Source organism: Aquarana catesbeiana, linkage group LG08 (genome assembly GCF_042186555.1).
Source record: "Aquarana catesbeiana isolate 2022-GZ linkage group LG08, ASM4218655v1, whole genome shotgun sequence".
NCBI lineage: Eukaryota > Metazoa > Chordata > Amphibia > Anura > Ranidae > Aquarana > Aquarana catesbeiana.
Window position 1 is genome coordinate 118,274,390 of NC_133331.1, and position 20,398 is coordinate 118,294,787.

A 20,398-nucleotide genomic window follows, 5' to 3' on the forward strand; every position below is an offset into this window, starting at 1 on the left:
ACTGTAACAAAGGGTTGGGGATGTAGCCACTGCAGGTCAATGATGTCACTGGCCTGCTATAATGTGACAGCTTACTGCTGTTTCAGGCCAAACTGGGTTCAGTCCAAACCTTGGCTCATCTCTGCTTGTGACTCTTTGCAATGGTCAGGATAAATCTGTATATGTGTAATTACTGCTTGTACCAACACTCAGCATCTCCATGTCATCTGTCCATTACCAATTCATTACCAATTGCTGAAGAATCAGTCTTTAATCAGCATGTAAAATGGAGTAATGATTGCAAGAAAGAATACAGATTTATTTTTTGGCCTTTTTTTCATTTTATATAAAGTAAGGAAGGGTTATAACTCGTCAGTTTTTTTTTGTCATCTGTGTCCAATAGGGGAGATTTCCCCACATTTTCCCACAGCCAAAATGGGAAGTGAGACAAAATCCTTCTGAAGTGAGGGAATTTTGAGGTGTCACCAGGTTCACCAGAACGAGTGTCCTCATTGGAATATTATCCTATTATCCTTATTTTACTGTCGTCAACCCAAAAAAATGATAATGATAAACAGGACATACTATAGTGAGGGTGAATCTCCATAATGGTGGCCACAGACAGCAATGAAAACTTTTCTAAAAGTTTTTCAAGTTTTTTAAAAGGTTTTCTAATCCCACTCTATCCCAAAAATAATTTAAAACAGAGTTATGCATTTAATTACATTTTAAATATAGAAAACCTATGATGTAAATGTATATTCAGCTACTGCAGTGCAAAACCAATCATGTAAAATGTAGAATGTTTTTAAATATTTACAAGTGCTTTATGCAATAGGCTCCCAGAAGAAAATAACATATATGCTATATTATATAATTAGAGTAATAACAGATGATTTCAGAAAAAACAAAAAGTGTTATTTCCTCTATATGCCACTTATTATGTCGTAGCCTCCCTGGCAGTTTTCCCGAGTGTGGCTCGGGGTTAAATTTCAGCACCATTAGTGGTAACCCCGAGCCACACTTGGGATTACATCTCAGGATCCTGGTGCAGTGTACTTACCTTGTCTCCAGGATTCTGCAATGTTCCCCCGCTGTGTCTGTGGGCTGTGTCCTCCGCCCCAATGTCCTGTGTGCTGGGCTCCGTTACCTGCGAGCGTCACGACGCATAGGGGAGGAGCCTGTCGGCAAATTAAAAAAAGTGAAAATTCATAACACATACAGTACACTGTAATCTTACAGATTACATTACTGTATGAAATTATTTCACATCCCTTTTGTCCCTAGTGCTTTGTCCAATGCCCTGCATGCAGTTTTATATTATATATACTGTTCTTTCTGCCTGGAAACTGGAGATTGTCCATGGCAACCAAAAAGTGTCCCTTTACATCAAAAGTGGTTTTAGACCAGCTAGAAAAAAGCGATAGTAAATTAGAACACTTGCAGAATTGAGCGATAGTGAATCGTGGGGAAATGTATTGTATTATTATTATATTATTATTTTTTATGATTATTTATATTTATTTATTATATTATAATTTATGATTTTGTGTTTCAAACTTCATCATACCCGGGATATCTACTAGACTCTTGGTGGACAGATTTAAGTGTGTTATTTCTAAGAATTACAGGCCTACCATATAAAATGCCAAATTTCTATGCAAAACAATTGTACTGCTTTGAGATGCAAAAATCAAGAGCAATGGTCAAGACATACAATGGGTATTATTGAACAGGATGAATGGTCAAAGAAGTAAAGGGTATTTTCTTTTTTTTTCAATCCAGCTTCTCAGAGAGTAAAGGCCTGTACACATGGTCAGAAAATCTGATGATAAATTTTATCCGATGAACGATTTTCTGATCGTTAGTATGCTGCTTTTGACAGCCGATTACGAATCGGCAGACAAAAACTGGATGTGCGGGCTTGAAAATTTTTGTCTGATGTAAACACAACATCTGATTTTCTTTTCATTAGTACAGCTTTCTGGCAAAAAAAAAATCTGAAGAGCAAGACTAGGCATGCTCAGAAATGAAAGAACACATACAAAACAATTCAACACATTACGTCACTTCTGATGTTGAATTATGTCGTCAGAAAATTTTCTGATGGTGAGTACCCTCTTCACTTTCAATTTGAGGCTTGCATCAAACAAAAACTGATGAAAACTCATCCAATAATCTGACCATGTGTACAAGGCCTTGCACTGCATGGTTTTGTTAAATCTGAAGACAAAAATCTGCAGAAAATCTAATAGTGTGTATGGGGTCTTAAGCCTTGTACACACGGTCAGATTATTGGATGAGTTTTCACCAGTTTTTGTTTGATGCTAGCCTCAAATTGAAAGTGAAGAGGGTACTCACCATCAGAAAATATTCTGACGACATAATTCAACGTCAGAAGTGACGTAATGTGTTGAATTGTTTTGTATGTGTTCTTTCATTTCTGAACATTGTTAAATCTGAAGACAAAAATTTGCAGAAAATCTAATAGTGTGTATGGGGCTTAAAGCCTCATATACACGGTACGATTGTTGGCCAACTGAGCGTCTGATTTTTGTCAAAAGGGCGTGTGCCAGGATCTTGTCTTGCATACTAAAGGTACACAATTGTCATACCACAAACACGAATGTAGTGAGTACTACAGGGAATTTCAGCTCTTGAGCGCCACCCTTTGGGCCCCTTCTGCTAATTTCGTGTCTGGTGAGCATTGATTCCGAGCATGCGTGTTTGTCCTTTTGACTTTTTTGTGATGGATTTGTGTACTGACCATACGAAAATCTAACATCAATCAAAATCAAAATTTACTAGCCTGTCTTCCAACATTTGTTGGCCCAAAGTTGGACAGCAATTATCAAAAGGAGCGTACTAATGGTAAGATTTTAGGACAACAGTCTGTCAACAGATAATCCCCTGCCAACAATCGTACCAGGTGTACGAGGCTTTAAGCTGGATTCACACATGTGCAGTGCGAATTCCAGCTCTGTTTTCTCTACGAAGAGAAAAGGCAGCTGTTCAGCGATTCCTCTCCATTGTATCTGCTGATCAGCTGAGCAGGGAGAGGGGGGAGTGTAGTGAGAAGGGGGAGAAAATTCTTGTTCACAACAGAATGCATCTGCAAATCAGATGCGTCCTCATAGAAGATTAGGTGCCTACAATTTGCATGGCAATGCCCAGAAAATGCACATTTTTTTGGGCAATGCGGAGTGCGAATGCAACGCACATGTGAACCAATTCAAATGAACAGATTTTAAAATGTTGGCAAATGGGAAACAAACAAAACTGCTTACTATCAGAGTCAGGGCCCCTTTTTTGTTCTGAGATATTTACAAGGTTGGAAGTGTAATGTCACTGTTACTATACCAATTATTAGCATCAAACAGAAAGAAGTCATTCTAGAGACATGTAAATAAAAAATCATATGTGACATAAAGCTAACAAAAACATATACATTATTGACAATAAAAGCAGTCTGACATTTCTTCCATCTATTGTTAGGCTTAGGAACTCTGCTATCACATTTCAGCTCCTACACTTCCTGCCTGTCATAACATGCATAATTTATTTTGAAGGTCAGTTACAAGAACTTCAACATGTTACTCCTTATGTGGTTTGTATAGGTAAATGTATTTTTAAATGCTGACCATTGTGTTCCCACTGCTCAGTGTGTATGACTTGGTGTAAGCCGATATGATCGGATAACAGTTACAAATTAGTCATTTTCTCAAACAAACATAGAGATTTTAAATCTAACATTACAAACATGTAAAAGCAATTTATCTTAACAGTATATATGGGTTTAAAGACAGAACCACAATATTTCAGGAGAATGGCTTCACAAATTGCATAAACTAGCATATACATTATATATGTACAGTATCTCACAAAAGTGAGTACACCCCTCACATTTTTTGTAAATATTTTATTATATCTTTTTATGTGACAACACTGAATAAATGACACTTTGCTACAATGTAAAGTAGTGAGTATACAGCTTGTATAACAGTGCAAATGTGCTGTCCGCTCAAAATAACTAAACACACAGCCATTAATGTCTAAACCGCTGGAAACAAAGGTGAGTACACCCCTAAGTGAAAATGTCCAAATTGGGCCCAAAGTGTCAATATTTTGTGTGCCCACCATTATTTTCCAGCTGCCTTAACCCTCTTGGGCATGGAGTTCACCAGATCTTCACAGGTTGCCACTGGAGTCCACTTCCACTCCTCCATGATGGATCTGGTGGATGTTAGAGACCTTGCGCTCCTCCACCTTCCGTTTGAGGATGCCCCACAGATGCGCAATGGGGTTTAGATCTGGAGACATGCTTGGCCAGTCCATCACCTTTACCCTCAGCTTCTTTAGGAAGGCAGTGGTCATCTTGGAGGTGTGTTTGTGGTCGTTATCATGTTGGAATGCTGACCTGCGGCCCAGTCTCCGAAGGGAGGGGATCATGCTCTGCTTCAGTATGTCACAGTACATGTTGGTATTCATGGTTCCCTCAATGAACTGTAGTTCCCCAGTGCCAGCAGCACTCATGCAGCCCCAGACCATGACACTCCCACCACCATGCTTGACTGTAGGCAAGACACACTTGTCTTTGTACTCCTCACCTGGTTGCCTCCACACACGCTTGACACTATCTGAACCAAATAAGTTTATCTTGGTCTCATCAGACCACGGGACATGGTTCCAGTAATCCATGCCCTTATGCCCCGTACACACGATCGAACTTCCCGACAACAAAACCGTGGAATTTTGTTCGAAGGTTGTTGGCTCCAAATTGTCTTGCATACACGCGGTCACACAAATGTTGGCAAACAATTACGAATGTGGGAACGTTGTGACGTACAAGACGTACGACAAGCCTAGAAAAAGGAAGTTCAATAGCCAGTACAGCTCCTTCTGCTTGACTCCGAACATGTGTGAATTTTTGTGCGTCGGACTTGTGTACACACGATTGGAAATTCCAACAACAAAGTTTTGTTGGCGGAAAATTTTAGAACCTGCTAGCCAACATTTGTTGGCAGAAAGTCCGACAACAAATGTTCAATGGAGCATACCCATGACTTTAGGCCAACAAGCTCACATCCAACATTTGTTGTCAGAAAATCCGATCCTGTGTACGGGGCACAAGTCTGCTTGTCTTCAGCAAACTGTTTGCAGGGTTCCTTGTGCATTATCTTTAAAAGAGGCTTCCTTCTGGGATGACAGCCATGCAGACCAATTTGATGCAGTGTGCGGCGTATGGTTTGAGCATTGACAGGCTGACCCCCAACCCCTTCAACCTCTGCAGCAATGCTGGCAGCAGTCATACATCTATTTCCCAAAGACAAGCTCTGGATATGACGCTGAGCATGTGCACTCAACTTCTTTGGTCGACCACGGCGAGGCCTGTTCTGAGTGGAATCTGTCCTGTTAAACCACTCTATGGTCTTGGCCACCATGCTGCAGCTCAGTTTCAGGGTCTTGGCAATCTTCTTATATCCTAGGCCATCTTTATGTAGAGCAACAATTCTTTTTTTCAGATCCTCAGAGAGTTCTTTGTCATGAGTTGCCATGTTGAACTTCCAGTGACCAGTATGAGAGAGTGAGAGTGATAACACCAAATTTAACACACCTGCTGCTCATTCACACCTGAGACCTTGTAACACTAATGAGTCACATGACATTGGGAGGAAAAATGGCTAATTGGGCCCAATTTGGACATTTTCACTTAGGGGTGTACTCACTTTTGTTGCCAGCGGTTTAGACATTAATGGCTGTGTGTTGAGTTATTTTGAGGGGACAGCAAATTTACACTGTTATACATGCTATACACTCACTACTTTGTAGCAAAGTGTCATTTCTTCAGTATTGTCACATGAAAAGATAAAATAAAATATTTACAAAAAATGTGAGGGGTGTACTCACTTTTGTGAGATACTGTATATATATATATATATATATATATATATATATATATATATATATATATATATATACAGTATCTCACAAAACCAAGTGGGTGCTGCTGTGCGTTGGAGCACAGCAGCACCCGTTTGGTTGTCCCCTATTCTTGTTGACGACTATAGTGAGACTTGGACAGAAATCCTAAAGTTTGGGGTATTAGACCCGGGTCTCCCCACCATCTGGCATAAAGGAAAAAGGATTTTTTTCTTATTTTCTCCACTATATTTTTTTCTCTAGCAGGTTGGCAAGAGTTTTGGACATTATTCTCCTACTGCACAGGAAATTTATATCTTCTCATTGTCGGAAAGGGCTTTCCCCTCCTGACCCCCACTGGGTTGAGAACTCATGATTTTATTCTGTTTTTTTGTTCCTCTTGTTTTCTGTACTTTTTTTATAGAATTTATACTGTTAATTAGGGATGAGGTTCGAGTTCGAGTCAAACTCATGTTCGACTCGAACACTGGCTGTTTGGCTGTTCGCCTGTTCGCCGAACAGCGAACAATTTGGGGTGTTCGCGGCAAATTCGAAAGCCGCGGAACACCCTTTAAAAGTCTATGGGAGAAATCAAAAGTGCTAATTTTAAAGGCTTATAATCAAGTTATTGTCATAAAAAGTGTTTGGAGACCTGGGTCCTGCCCCAGGGGACAAGGATCAATGCAAAAAAAAGTTTTAAAAACGGACGTTTTTTCGGGAGCAGTGATTTTAATAATGCTTAAAGTGAAACAATAAAAGTGTAATATTCCTTTAAATTTCATGCCTGGGGGTGTCTATAGTATGCCTGTAAAGGGGCGCATGTTTCCTGTGTTTAGAACAGTCTGACAGCAAAATGACATTTCAAAGGAAAAAAAGTCATTTAAGACTACTCGCGGCTAATAATGAATTGCCGGTCTCACAATACACATAAAAGTTAATTGATAAAAACGGCATGGGAATTCCCTGTGGGGAACCCCAAACCAAAATTAAAAAGAAATGAAATGGGGGTCCCCCTAAATTCCATACCAGGCTCTTCAGGTCTGGTATGGATATTAAGGGGAACCCCGGCCAAAATTTTAAAAAAATTGGCGTGGGGTCCCCCTCAAAATCTATACCAGACCCTGCAGGTCTGGTATGGATTTTAAGGGGAACCCCGCACCAAAATAAAAAATAAATGGGAGGGTGCTTTGGGGTAGCCCCCAAAACACCTTGTCCCCATGTTGATGGGGACAAGGGCCTCATCCCCACAACCCTTGGCCGGTGGTTGTGGGGGTCTGCGGGCGGGGGGCTTATCGGAATCTGGAAGCCCCCTTTAACAAGAGGACCCCCAGATCCCGGCCCTCCCCCCGTGTCAAGAGACAGCTTTTGACAATTCCTTTATTTAAATGCTGGGTGGGGTTACGTAACCCTGCCCCCTTCTGACGTCACGGGGAATGCCACAGGGAAGTCCTGTCAAGTCCCTGTGCGTCAGAGGGGGGTGGGGTCACCGGGTGGCTCCACCCCCGTTATTTAAGAACCGTCAGAAGAGGAGAAGCGTCACACAGCGGGAGCCTCCCTCCATGCCATCATGGATGTGGAGCGGCCTGAGAAGAAGGGAAGAAGATGCCGTGGATGAAGATGCAGGACGAGAACACCGGAGGAAGAACCAGAAGAACCAGAAGAAGAAGAAGATGGAGGAAGAAACTGAAGGAAGATAGAAGATAAAAGAAAGAAGCATTTAAATAAAGGAATTGTCAAAAACTGTCTCTCAAAAACTGGCTACCCCAAAGCACCCTCCCAATGTTGAGGGCATGTGGCCTGGTACGGTTTAGGAGAGGGGGCGCTCTCTCATCCCCCCCTCTTTTCCTGCGGCCTGCCAGGTTGCGTGCTCGGATAAGGGTCTGGTATGGATTTTTGGGTGGACCCCACGCCATTTTTTTTTAAATTTTGGCGCAGGGTTCCCCTTAATATCCATACCAGACCTGAAGGGCCTGGTATGGAATTTAGGGGGACCCCCATGTAATTTTTTTTTTTAATTTTGGTTTGGGGTTCCCCTGTGGGGAATTTCCATGCTGTTTTTATCAATGAACTTTTATATGTATTGTCGGACGGGCAATTCATTAATAACCGCAAGTTTTTTTAAATGACTTTTTTTCCTTTGAAATGTCATTTTGCTGTCAGACTGTTCTAAACATGGGAAACATGCGCCCCTTTACAGGCATACTATAGACACCCCCCAGGTACGAAATTTAAAGGAATATTACACTTTTATTGTTTCACTTTAAGCATTAAAAACGGAAAAACTGCCGTTTTTAAAACTTTTTTTGCATTGATCCATGTCCCCTGGGGCAGGACCCAGGTCCCCAAACACTTTTTTATGACAATAACTTGCATATAAGCCTTTAAAATTAGCACTTTTGATTATTCATGTTCGTGTCCCATAGACTTTAATGGTGTTCGCGTGTTCAAACTAATTTTTTGCCTGTTCGCAAGTTCTGGTGTGAACCGAACAGGGGGGTGTTCGGCTCATCCCTACTGTTAATAAGGATACAGCTTTATCAATGGCTCCAACTACTGGCAGCTCTCTCAGGGGTATAACTGATGTATTGCAACTATCGGGAATTCTCACCCTGCGTAGGTGGGGGCCCCTGGCAGACCACTCCTCGGGACCTTTCCCCATTAGCTCACGGCTATTTAGTTTCCCAAATTCACAATGGGTATTAAGGTAATTTCCCACAATGTTAGGGGCTTTAACTCTCCCCAAAAAAGGAAAAACACCTTCAAAACATACAAACTCCTGAAGGCCGTTATCCTGCTCCGACAGGAGACCAATTTTTCTGAATCTAACCACCCAACCTATTTTCATATGTCTTATGGCATCGGTCATTTTACCACTTTTGGGTCCAGGTCCCGTGGAGTGGCGATCTTTATTGAAAACACTATAGCATTTGATGTGGAATGTATTTACAAAGATCCAGCGAGCAGATTTATAATTATTCAGGGTACACTACAAGGTAAGTGGGTTACTATAGCCAATATATAGGCCCCTAATGACTCGCAAGCAACTCTCTTTAAACCATTTTTTCAGATTCCCTCCCCTAACAGGAGGTGATTTTAACTTGGTTGCACATTCCGCTCTCTATAGAAGCCGAGTTGGGAGTGCCACCAACGCCTTCCCCAAAACCTTAAAATCACTGCTTAACACACACCAGCTATTAGATGCAAGGAGGGCCCATAACATGGGAGCTTGGGAGTACACTTTTTACTCACACCCCCACGACAGTTATTCTAGACTGGACTACTTATTATTTACCCCTATTCTCCTTGCAAACTCCACCATGGCTACTATAAATTCCTGCCCATGGTCTGACCACCAAGTAGCCTCCCTGGACATTTCACATATAGGTCTCCGGCCTTCCACGGCGCGCTGGAGACTTAACAAATCCCTTCTCATGGACCCTGTGCTGCTGTCTTAAATCTCTAAACACATAGAAAAATACTTTACCATTAACGACACAGATGATATCTCCCCCACCACTTTATGGGCCGCTCACAAAGCGGTAATTAGAGGACATCTACTCCAACTAGCGGTTGCAAGGAGAAAGGGAAAACTTTTGGATATCGCCAGGATCACCACTGACCTTGACAAACTGTACCATCTACACTCTCCAGATCTACTGAAACAAATTAATGCAAACAGATTAGAATTAGATAAGATCCTTTCGGAGCAGACTGAGAAATCCCTGAGATGGTCTAGAGCTAAGTTCCTACTGCACAGTAACTCAGGTTCTGCCATGTTTGCAAGAAATTAAACATGAGAATGTATCGCAACACAGAGTGGTACTGTGGATACATAGCCAGTAGACAGGTGCCACGTCCTAATAATAATATATAGAAAAAATGGGAAGGGACTTTGGACTTTTTAGGCACGTTAATACAAAGTAATTTACAAAAAAGGTTTTTATTATTGATTGAAAAAACATAAAAATACTATTTATTAAAAAACCACAAAATAATCTAGATGCATAAATATTCAATAAAGTTTCCACTGTACAGAGCCATACAAATATATACAGAACCCGACAAACTGGACGTCAATCCAGGATAAATATAGGTCCAAGGATGTGGCAGGACAGTGTACATACGATAAATATTTCAACTAGAGACTGTGGCTAGGCAAAAATAGATAAAAGCATATAATCAATATACAAAAATAGAGAAGGTATATCAGCAATAAACAAAGCTATGAAACTCGTAGAAACCAAACTGAATCAGCTGAGGGTAAGGCAAAAAGAGGGCAGAACAAACGGTCATCATGGGGGCGTACAAAACATTATCCAAAAATATATGAAACAATAGAGAATGGTAGATAACCAAGATATGTTGTTATCCCATAAAGGTAGCAGTGCATAAGGGGGTTGAGATCAGTATAATTGATCAATGGTGGTGGCTTTAGGTACAATACTCATGTAAAATAACTAATACTTACTATGTAATGTAGCTTGGGATACCAATATTATATAAAATATAATTATTGGGACAGGAACCGCCTGCGATTATAGTGGAAAGATACACGGTCTCCAGATTTGGCATAACTATATTGCTTACCTACAGAGGAATAGGGGTATTGAGATAGTAATGGAACAGGAAGGAACCATAATAGTTCAAATAGTTAATAGAGTAATATAAAACACAACTCACCAATTGAAGGGTGAAATTATGAAAATTAAACTGGAGGACAAAGGTTATTAAGGGCAATGAAGTCTTAAATGAAGTACTAATGGATAGCAACAATCTGTTGTGTAGGAATGCAACGAGGTATTTCACACAAATATATATATATATATATATATATATATATATATATATATATATATAATCCAAAGGCAATAGGGATAAGGAGTCTAGGGAGATGAAGAGGGATTTAATGAGTGTCCTATAAGGTAAAGAAACAATAAATCAATTAAATACAATTTTTTTCAGACAGGAGTGGATAGTGGATAGGAAGAACCCATAGGAATGGATAGAGCATACCTGGAAGCAGTATACAAAGCAACGACTGTCAAAGATACCCCCTGTGGTGATAATGCCCAGCTCTGTCCCCTTATGAATGCACGGCCCGTCCGTCATCATCAATCGGTGTAGCCGATGTGACGTCATCTGGACCGTCCGAAAACATTCACTGCGCATGCGCCCGATCCGCAAGCGCATCATCAAGGCGTGATGACAAAGCCCAGCAGATAGGGACACACGCTGAGTGAACTAAAAATGGTCAGCAAATGGGAGAGCAGAGAGCTCCCCCTGCTGACCAAAGTCTGCGTCACAATAAAATGGATAAATATTGTGACGCTGGGCGGCCGCGTGGTGACCAGATTCCGCCCCCAGAGGGCGCCCACCTGAACTGTACAACTTGGCGATCTAGGAGTGACAAGCTGAATGATAATAAAACAACAAAGGAATATGATATGGTGACAAAAAATTTTTTTACAAAATATATATACACAAATAATTGACATATTCATCAATAGTTCAAATAACCAAAACAATGATTAATACCTATTTTGGGAGTCAAATATGGGTAGGATATCTGGATATGATATAAATAATACATATTGGACTTATTTTTGGGCAAGATTGCAGAAACACAGCATAGGACTGAAACAGACAATCCAGAAAAGAGACCACACTAGATGTATATATACTGTAGGACATTATGCGTAAAAATGAAAGAGAGGGAAAAAATGTGTTTTTTCAATCAATAATAATAAAAACCTTTTTGTAAATTACTTTGTATTAACGTGCCTAAGAAGTCCAAAGTCCCTTCCTATTTTTTCTATATGTTTGCAAGAAAGCTCAACCAGTCTTTACAATCCCCCCACACATACAAACTTAGAAACTCCAGCGGGAATTTGGTTTCTCACCCCACGGATGTACTGCAGATATTTTCAAAATTTTACAAAGAGCTCCTTTCTCCCCCGACCTCCTTACCGAACTCCTCTCTCTAGATGTGGCTAGATAATATACCTCTCCCTGCCCTTACACAAGAATACCTACAGGAGTTGAACGCCCCTTGCACCGATACCGAAATAATTTCCATCATCGAATCTCTAATAACCCTCCAAAACCCCTGGCCCAGATGGATATTCGGCCGTACTATAAAAAATTTCAAAGTTGTTTAATAGCTTATCTGAAATTACTTTTCAATCACATCCTCAAGGGGCATGTCTTCCCAAATGACATGCTCCTGGCCAATATGTCCCTGATCCCCAAACCAAACAGGACCACACTTTCCCCCAAAATTACAAGCCGATTTCAGTCATTAACACCGACCTGAAAATATTTGGCCACCTCCTTGCAGATAGACTCTCCAAAATGATCACCTCATTAATCTCCCCAGACCAAACGGGATTCATCCCGACCAGGCACATCACAGACAACATCTGACTAGAATCTAATATTATACAAGACGCTGATCTTCTCTCACAAAAAGTGCTCCTCCTGAGCCTTGACATCCACAAGGCTTTCAACAGCGTGTTATGGCCATATCTCGAACTGACCCTCGAGAAATTTGGCTTTCTAGGGGCCTATGTACATGGATTTTGGGCACTTTACCACCACCCTCGCACTTGGATAAAACTCCCGCGCTGCAACTCAGACTACTTTACGCTGGGCAGGGGAATAAGGTAAGGTTGCCCTTTATCCCTGCTCTTATTTGCCCTGGCTTTTGAGCCCCTGGCCCGATCTATCAGCCTCGACCCTAATATTAGGCAGTATTTGAAGGGGGACCAAGAATTCAAACCCAGTATGTATGCCAACGACGTCCTTTTATTTTTAACAGACCCGGTTGTTTCCCTACCCAATTTAATTTCCTCCCTACGTAAATTCCAGCATATTTTGGATCTGGGGGTTAACCGTTCCAAATGTTCCGCCCTTCCAATAAATTTTCTTCAAAAACATGATATCCTCCATTCAATCTAAGTTCGGTTTTACGGTAGATGGGGTGACGCTGCCTTATCTGGGCATGAAATTGGCCCCTACCCTCCACAGATTATACCACACTAATTACCCCCAAGCGTTGTCACGAATTAGACAACTATTACACACTTGGGCTCCTTACCATATCACCTTTTTAGTCAGGGTCCAGACTGTGAAGATGTCAATTCTCCCAAAACTATTATTCTAATTCAGGGCCCTCCCTATGTATGTGTCACGCCAGATGATTGAGCTGATTCAGAGGGACATCAATACATTTGTCTGGCAGGGTAGAAAAATGTAAAAGAAAGGTAAGGTAAGGTAAAAAAGGTAAGGTAAAGGAAAATGGTATATAGACCGCGGGCCACGGGCAGGCTGGGATTATCCAATATGCAGTTATATTGCCTTTCTGCCAGACTAGTCCAACTGGCACAATGGCGCACCCTCCTGAACCATATCCCTTGGCTCCGCTTTGAGCGGATTTTCACAGTTCCCTATTTCCTACCTGGGATACTATGGGCAAACTCAGTTTGCCCCAAAGACCTATCACCCCTAAACAAAGTGGTGGGACATTCCCTTCACTTGTGGACATTATACAAACAAAAATTTACATTGCTCTCACCAGGGCCCAGACTGGCAACCTTTGTCGGAGATCCCACATTCCTCTCGGCATTTCCCTCCTCAAGTGACTTTGCCCTTTGGATCTCGAAAGATCTTATTACCTTGGACCCATCATTGAAGGATGGGGTAATCTGATCTTTTTGTACTCTACAATCCACCCACTCCCTCACCAGAACAGAGTTCTACAAGTATCTGCAGATCAGACATAGTTACATAGTTAGTAAGGTTGAATAAAGACACCAGCCCATCCAGTTCAACCTGAGTGAGTGTGGGTGCATTTCCACAATCATTCCTATTTATTTAAGGTACGCATATAGTGCAGCCAATTTGCGCATCACTCCACACATCTATCATACACCCACATTGGTCCCTACCCACAAGGAGCCCACAATCCAAGGTCCCCAAATCACATTCATATACTAGGGCCAATTTTGAACAGAAGCCAATTAACCTACCAGCATGTCTTTGGAGTGTGGGAGGAAACCGGAGTACCCAGAGGAACCCACGCAGGCACAGGGAGAACATGCAAACTCCAGGCAGGTAGTGTCATGGTTGGGATTCGAACCAGTAGCCCTTTTTACTGCTAGGCGAGAGTGCTACCCACTACACCACTGTGCAGACTTTTTTTAGTTCCCATTACTCCCTGAGTGGAGCTAATACAGCCTCCACATTCAAGGACTTATGTGGATCCTTATCTAGAGACAGAGGTACTATCTCCACTATGTATAACTATCTGATTGGTCTGGACCTTCCAGAGAAATCCGCAGCTATGTTCGGCTGGGAGGCAGAGGCTGGACAAGTGACATCCCCAGAAGAATGGATAGACAGGATCTCCAATATGCACAAATGCACAAAATCTACAGCAGTGAAGGAAACAGTGGTTAAACTACACACGAGGTGGTATTACACCCCCTCAAAATTACATAAATTTTTTCCTCACGGTCTCTGAAAACTGTTTTAGGGGTTGTCTAGAAAAAGGGACACACCTACATATCTTCTGGAGTTGTAAGGCGCTTAAGCAGATCTGGCAGAATGTATCTTCCAAGGTGGCAGAGATCACAGGTGTTCAAATGACACTGACTCATCAGATGTGCCTGTTTTTTGCAGAAATACCTGGGGTTCCCCCCTGAACAAAAATTGTCCCACACTCTATTCAGTGCAGTTCACTGGACTATCGCCCTGTTCTGGCGTACTCTTAGTGTCCCCTGGGATCCGACCCTTAAACATATGGTGGCTATACAGCTCATTGAAAAAGTATATCACACTATCATGGTCACCATACCCATCTACGATAGTAAATGGATGTCTTGGTCAGCATGAAGTTCAAGGGGCATATATATTCTCCCGCAGTTAACACCCCTACAGCACTGTTGCACTTTGATATTACCACATTGTAAACTTACATTATCCTTAGGTTCTCCGTAGTTTTTTTTTGTTTTATTTTGTCTTTATTTCCCTCTTCTTTCTTTCCAAAGTTTGTTATGTCAATGAGAGACTGGGACGCCCTCTTTATTCTCCGTAAGATTTTGGGCTCTTCACATAGGGCAGACTCCCAATTGAAAGCATCTTATGTGGCAATATATTATGACGGGGATGAGATGTCCTCCTTTGGATCCCTGACCATCATTCGCTAGTTTAAATAACTTATCACTAATGATTGTACAAAATTGTTACATACTATGTATTAATGTCTGTAATTGATGTTTCATGTTATTATTCTTTTCTTTCTACAATAAAAAAAATCGTTTGTATTAAAAAATTAACTGGGCTATGACTGCTTTCTCAGCTTTTTTCTCTGGGTGGTGGTTTGGGCTATGCATAACCTGTTAGAAATTATGTACATAGCCCTACAGAACAGACAGACAGTGCACAGTCCACATGGGCTTTGCTGCTTAACAGCAGACCAGAAACAGGAACTTTTAATATACAGAGGAAAGACAAAGACTTTAACCACAGAAATTAGCTGCAAACTTATAAACACTGCCATCTACTGGTTGATGTAATTGTTGCACAAAATATATGAACAATGTATGCCAACTATACACCAACTTTTAAAGTCACTGTGTCTGTATTATGTGTTAGAACAGTTTTTTTTTCACAAACTTTTACACCTTCATGTCTTGAACTAAGAACATCATTCTATAATGAACAGTTATTGCTGTTCTGGGAAATGTTGGAATATTCCTGACACTCACTAATACTTCGGAAGCTATTTGGAAAAAAGCCTTTTCACAAACATACATACATTGTCTTTTCTTCCTCCTTTGTGTGAGGGGATCCAGGCTTTAACTGTGGGTGGTGGTGAGAAGGGGGGTGGCCCCTCTCGGTACCCTAAAAGTGTTTGGCAGCTGTAGTGCCACCTGGATCATTTTTACAAGTCAGCCAATTGCCAGCAACCATGATCTTGTAATACCAATTTGCTAGACATTTTTATTCGTCTTGTGGTCAGCAATTGCTTAATATTCCATGAATGATTCTATCTTTATAAACACAGTGGTTCATAGACTCTCTATTTTTTCATTTTTTTTTAACTACACCAGAAATGTTGGTGAACTGAGCAACTTTCCATACTCAAACCCAAATACTTACTCAATTCCTTTCTTTTTCTTACGCAGTTACAATGTTAGAACTGGTAAACTTGTTTTAACCACTGCAATACTGGACACTTTCACCTCTTCCTGCCCAGGCTAATTTTAAGCTTTCAGCACTGTTGCACTTTGAATACAAACTTTCCAATTAACACAGCCGGTGACAAGTCATGCTGCAGCGTGGCCCCAGAGCCATGCACAATGCACGTTCTGGGGAACATCATATGATGTCCACCTGGATCAACATTTTTTTCTAAGCACATCTAGTCACTAGGATTTTTGCAAATTTTTTAAGTTATATAGGTTGTGTTGGTGTACAGTAATCTTCAAATTATGTCACAGATTCCCAATCAATTTGAAGTCTAGGCTTTGACTAGGTCATTCCAAGACATTTATTGTAAATGTTTTTACCTTCAAACCACTCTAGTGTAGCTTTAGCAGTATGTTTAGGATCATTGTCCAATCTTTTGTATGTTTATGAGCCATTCTACTTTCCAAGGCTCAAATATGCATCAGACTGAAACAGGAACTGCCCTGTATTTAGTGCCTTCCATCTCTCCTTCAATCCCGACCAGTTTTCTGGTCCCTGCCGATAAAACCCCCAAAAGTAAATTGACCCCTTTTAAAGCTGAACAGGACTATTTACATAGATCAGAGGCATTAAAATCTGAACAGAAGCAAAAGAAAAAGAGAAAATACAATAGGGATGTGAAGGACTATAAGGAGAATCTGGTCTTCAAATGGCAAGTCACACCTCCCATTGATCCTCCACCCAGTATTGGATCTAACCCTGCATCTGCAACTCAGGGGATGCAGGGAGGAAACCAGCCAGTCCACTCTGATGCACACTATACGCATCAACCTTCTCCTAATCCATCTAGAGGAAGGGGCCCTCAACAGTATCCCAATCAGTCAAGGGGAAGAGGGGGAAGGAGAGGCTCACTCTCTCATCCACCTTACCATTCACCTCCACCTTGGAGACACCGGGATGAGCATCAGGCTTATCAGAGTCACACTGATGGGCGTGATCATCGTGGTAACAATGGTAGTCATAATCACTATGCGGTCAACACCAGGAACAGATTTACTCAGAATCTTAATAAGTTCCAAACTTTTATAGATGTGCAGAAATATACGTGTAGACTCAACATCAAAAGGTATGTTTTGAGTAATCCAGCTAGGCAACTAACCAGGGAAGCATCTGCAGTTGTGCACTCAGGGCTGTCTAATGCTTCGCTTTTCAATCCTCCGGGGAATTTAGCACCAAATGTCAGTGTGTTTCGTGATTTGGTGCTGAAGGACCTGGCTAACCTGAGAACAAAATTAGTACAACCCCAACATGACATTAGGGCTGGAATGGAAGCACTATGTAACAGGAAGGACATAGTTGTACGCCCCGCAGACAAGGGCGGAGCTATTGTCATCCAGGACAAGGACTCCTATTCTAAAGAAATGCTAAGGATTCTATCTGATTCGGATACCTACTCCCCTCTACCATCTGATCCAACTATCATGTTTAAACAGGAATTGAAAGTTTTGATTAACAAGGGTCATGATATGGGGATACTAAATAAAAAGGAGAAAGAGCATTTGGTTCCCCTAGCTCCTCGGTTACCAGTTATGTATATATTGCCCAAAATCCACAAGACTTTAACTAATCCACCAGGAAGACCCATCATCAATGGTATAGACTCCATCACATCACGTGTTGGGAAATATATTGATCACTATTTACAACCACTGGTGATGGGTACTCCTTTTCTTAAGGACACTAAGCATGTCTTAAATCTTCTGAGTGGAATTGAGTGGAAGACTACCTATATGCTGGTTACTGCTGATATCGCATCAATCTATACGACGATATCTCACAGACTGGGCCATGAAGCTGTGCGACATTTTCTCTTTTGGGACTCCAATATTTCCACCACGCAATGTAATTTCATGATGGAATGATTGGACTTCTTAATGGAGCACAACTATTTCTAGTATAATGGCGTACATTACCTACAAACAAAGGCAGTGAACATGGGAGCAAAGTTTGCTCCCAGTATGGCCCATCTTTTTATGGCCAAATGGACGGAGGATGTGGTTCTACATGACAGGCCATCACAGCTTATCATGTGGAAGAGATTTATAGATGACATCTTGTGTATATGGGATGGCGATGCTGAATCTGTGGCCACTTTATTATCCTTCCTGAATAATAATAATAGGGGTATTATACTCAGCTATGAAGCTAGCCTGACTCAGATCCATTTTTTGGATTTGGTAATCACAATTGAGGATGGAAAGATTGCTACATCCACTTTTTTAAACCGACCGACAGGAACAGTTATATCTCATTGGATTCTTGTCATCATCGTTCCTGGCTGTCGGCTGTACCAAAGGGTCAATTCGTACGCCTAAGGAGGAATTGTACCAATGTGGATGAGTTTAATAAAGAGGCTTTGGTCCTTAAATCCAGGTTCCTAAATAAGGGCTATGATAATGCGACCCTGGACTCTCTGATCGTAGAAGTAGGGAACAGGGACCATCAAGCCCTTTTGAGTGACAAATCCCCTCAGGTTGAAAATAGAGAAGATTTCAGCCTAGCCTTTCTTACCACCTATTCTAGCCAGCATTGGGCTATAAAAAGAATATTCAAAAGGCATTGGCCGGTGATCAAAAATGATCGGATTCTCAGACCTCTGTTGTCGGACAATCCTCTTGTATTGTTCAAGGGGGCTACTAATCTCAGACATTTACTGGCACCTAATGTCCTAGACCCACCAAAACGTCCAACTTTTTTGGGGGACTTAAAAGGTTTCTTTCCTTGCAGAAAGTGCAAAGTCTGTAAGGTGAATGCACTATGTGACAGGAGACTAACCAAATTCACGTCAGAGGGCACAGGTGTCACATATCCTATCAAATCCTTTATAACGTGCACCACAAGGTGTGTTGTGTACCTTCTGAGGTGTCCATGTGGTTTAGAATATGTGGGACGCACTACCCGGATGTTGCACATCAGGTTAGGGGAACACATTACAAATATAAGGAAAGGTTTTGATAAAAATAATGTCTCTAAGCATTACGATCTCAAACACAATCGAGATCCTAAGGGCACTATCTTTTTAGCTTTGGAAAAATACATTCCTCACTGGCGTGGAGGTAATGGTAGAAGAACTATATCTAGATCTGAAACCAACTGGATTTATAGGCTCGGATCTCATGTTCCCAATGGTTTAAACGTGGAGTGGGACATCAATTTTTTTTAGTAATAACTGTTGATGTCGCTTCCCATTACATTTATATTTTTTGGGGTTGGACCCCTCCCTCCCTTTTATATTCAATATTTTTTTACATTTGATCTGGGCTATATTAATGATATTGTGATCCTTCCTTCCCTTTTGTATCATATAATATTAAATGATGTAATTTCTGTTCTGAAGTAGCCTTTGGTCATATTTATGACTGTTTTATGTGGTATTGTGGATTATATTGGTTTTGTTTGAATAATTAATTAATTTTTTAATGAAATATAATAATGATATTTCTGTCTTGGAAGTGTGGAGGAGCGTAACCTATAATAACAATTTCTCATAAAAAGGTTTTTTATGTTATAGGCCAAATTCTTATTTAGATCTGGGATGCTCATTCTACAGCAGCGTTCTCTTTTTTTCTTTTTCCTTTTTTTTGTAGTATCATAATGGTCCACAAGATGGCACTGTTTTTTATTAATATTTCTAAGTATTAGCAGGAGCAGTATTTCAGCTGACCTGTGGGTGTCAATGTTGAGCTAATCTCATTGGTTCTAGTTTGGCGGTAAGAGTAATCTGTAACCCATCCAATAAGCTCTGAGTATGGTTTATGTTAACCTATGGTTGCGCTTCTCCGCTCTGCCATGCGGACTTATAAGGCACACGCACGGGCGCGTGTATGTACCCCTGAAGACGCCAGTTGTGACGAAGCAGTCGTAGGGTCGTCACGTATATATGCACTGCGCATGCGCAAATTGTTTTTATACATACTAGCAGAGCTTTTTACATTTGTCCTTGCAAGGAACGCTTTCTATGTATTTTTGGAACTTTTAATAAATCTTCAAAGGAATCTCTGCACTATTGGAGTTTTTTTTCCCTCCTTTTGGGTAATCCACTGGATGCTTATGCCTGGTCCGTGGAAGTGCATGTCCATTGGTGTATAGCGATTGTCTCCTGGAAGCACACCATTGAGAATGATCTTCATTGAAGCTGACCGGTCACCTGTGTAGGAGGTCTGGGAGATCCTAGCAGCCTTCCTGTTGCTCTACTAAGCCTGTTTAGACCCCCCAGATTAAGGGCAGTCACAGGCTTTCTGGTAAGCCT

General features: G+C 41.2%; 1 protein-coding gene across 1 annotated transcript in view; it reads right to left on the reverse strand.

Annotated features, from left to right (window-relative positions):
* PCDH15 (protocadherin related 15) overlaps positions 1-20,398 on the reverse strand; it is a 2,079,434-nt gene that overhangs the window by 1,697,459 nt on the left and 361,577 nt on the right. The gene's annotated exons all lie outside the window — the stretch shown is intronic.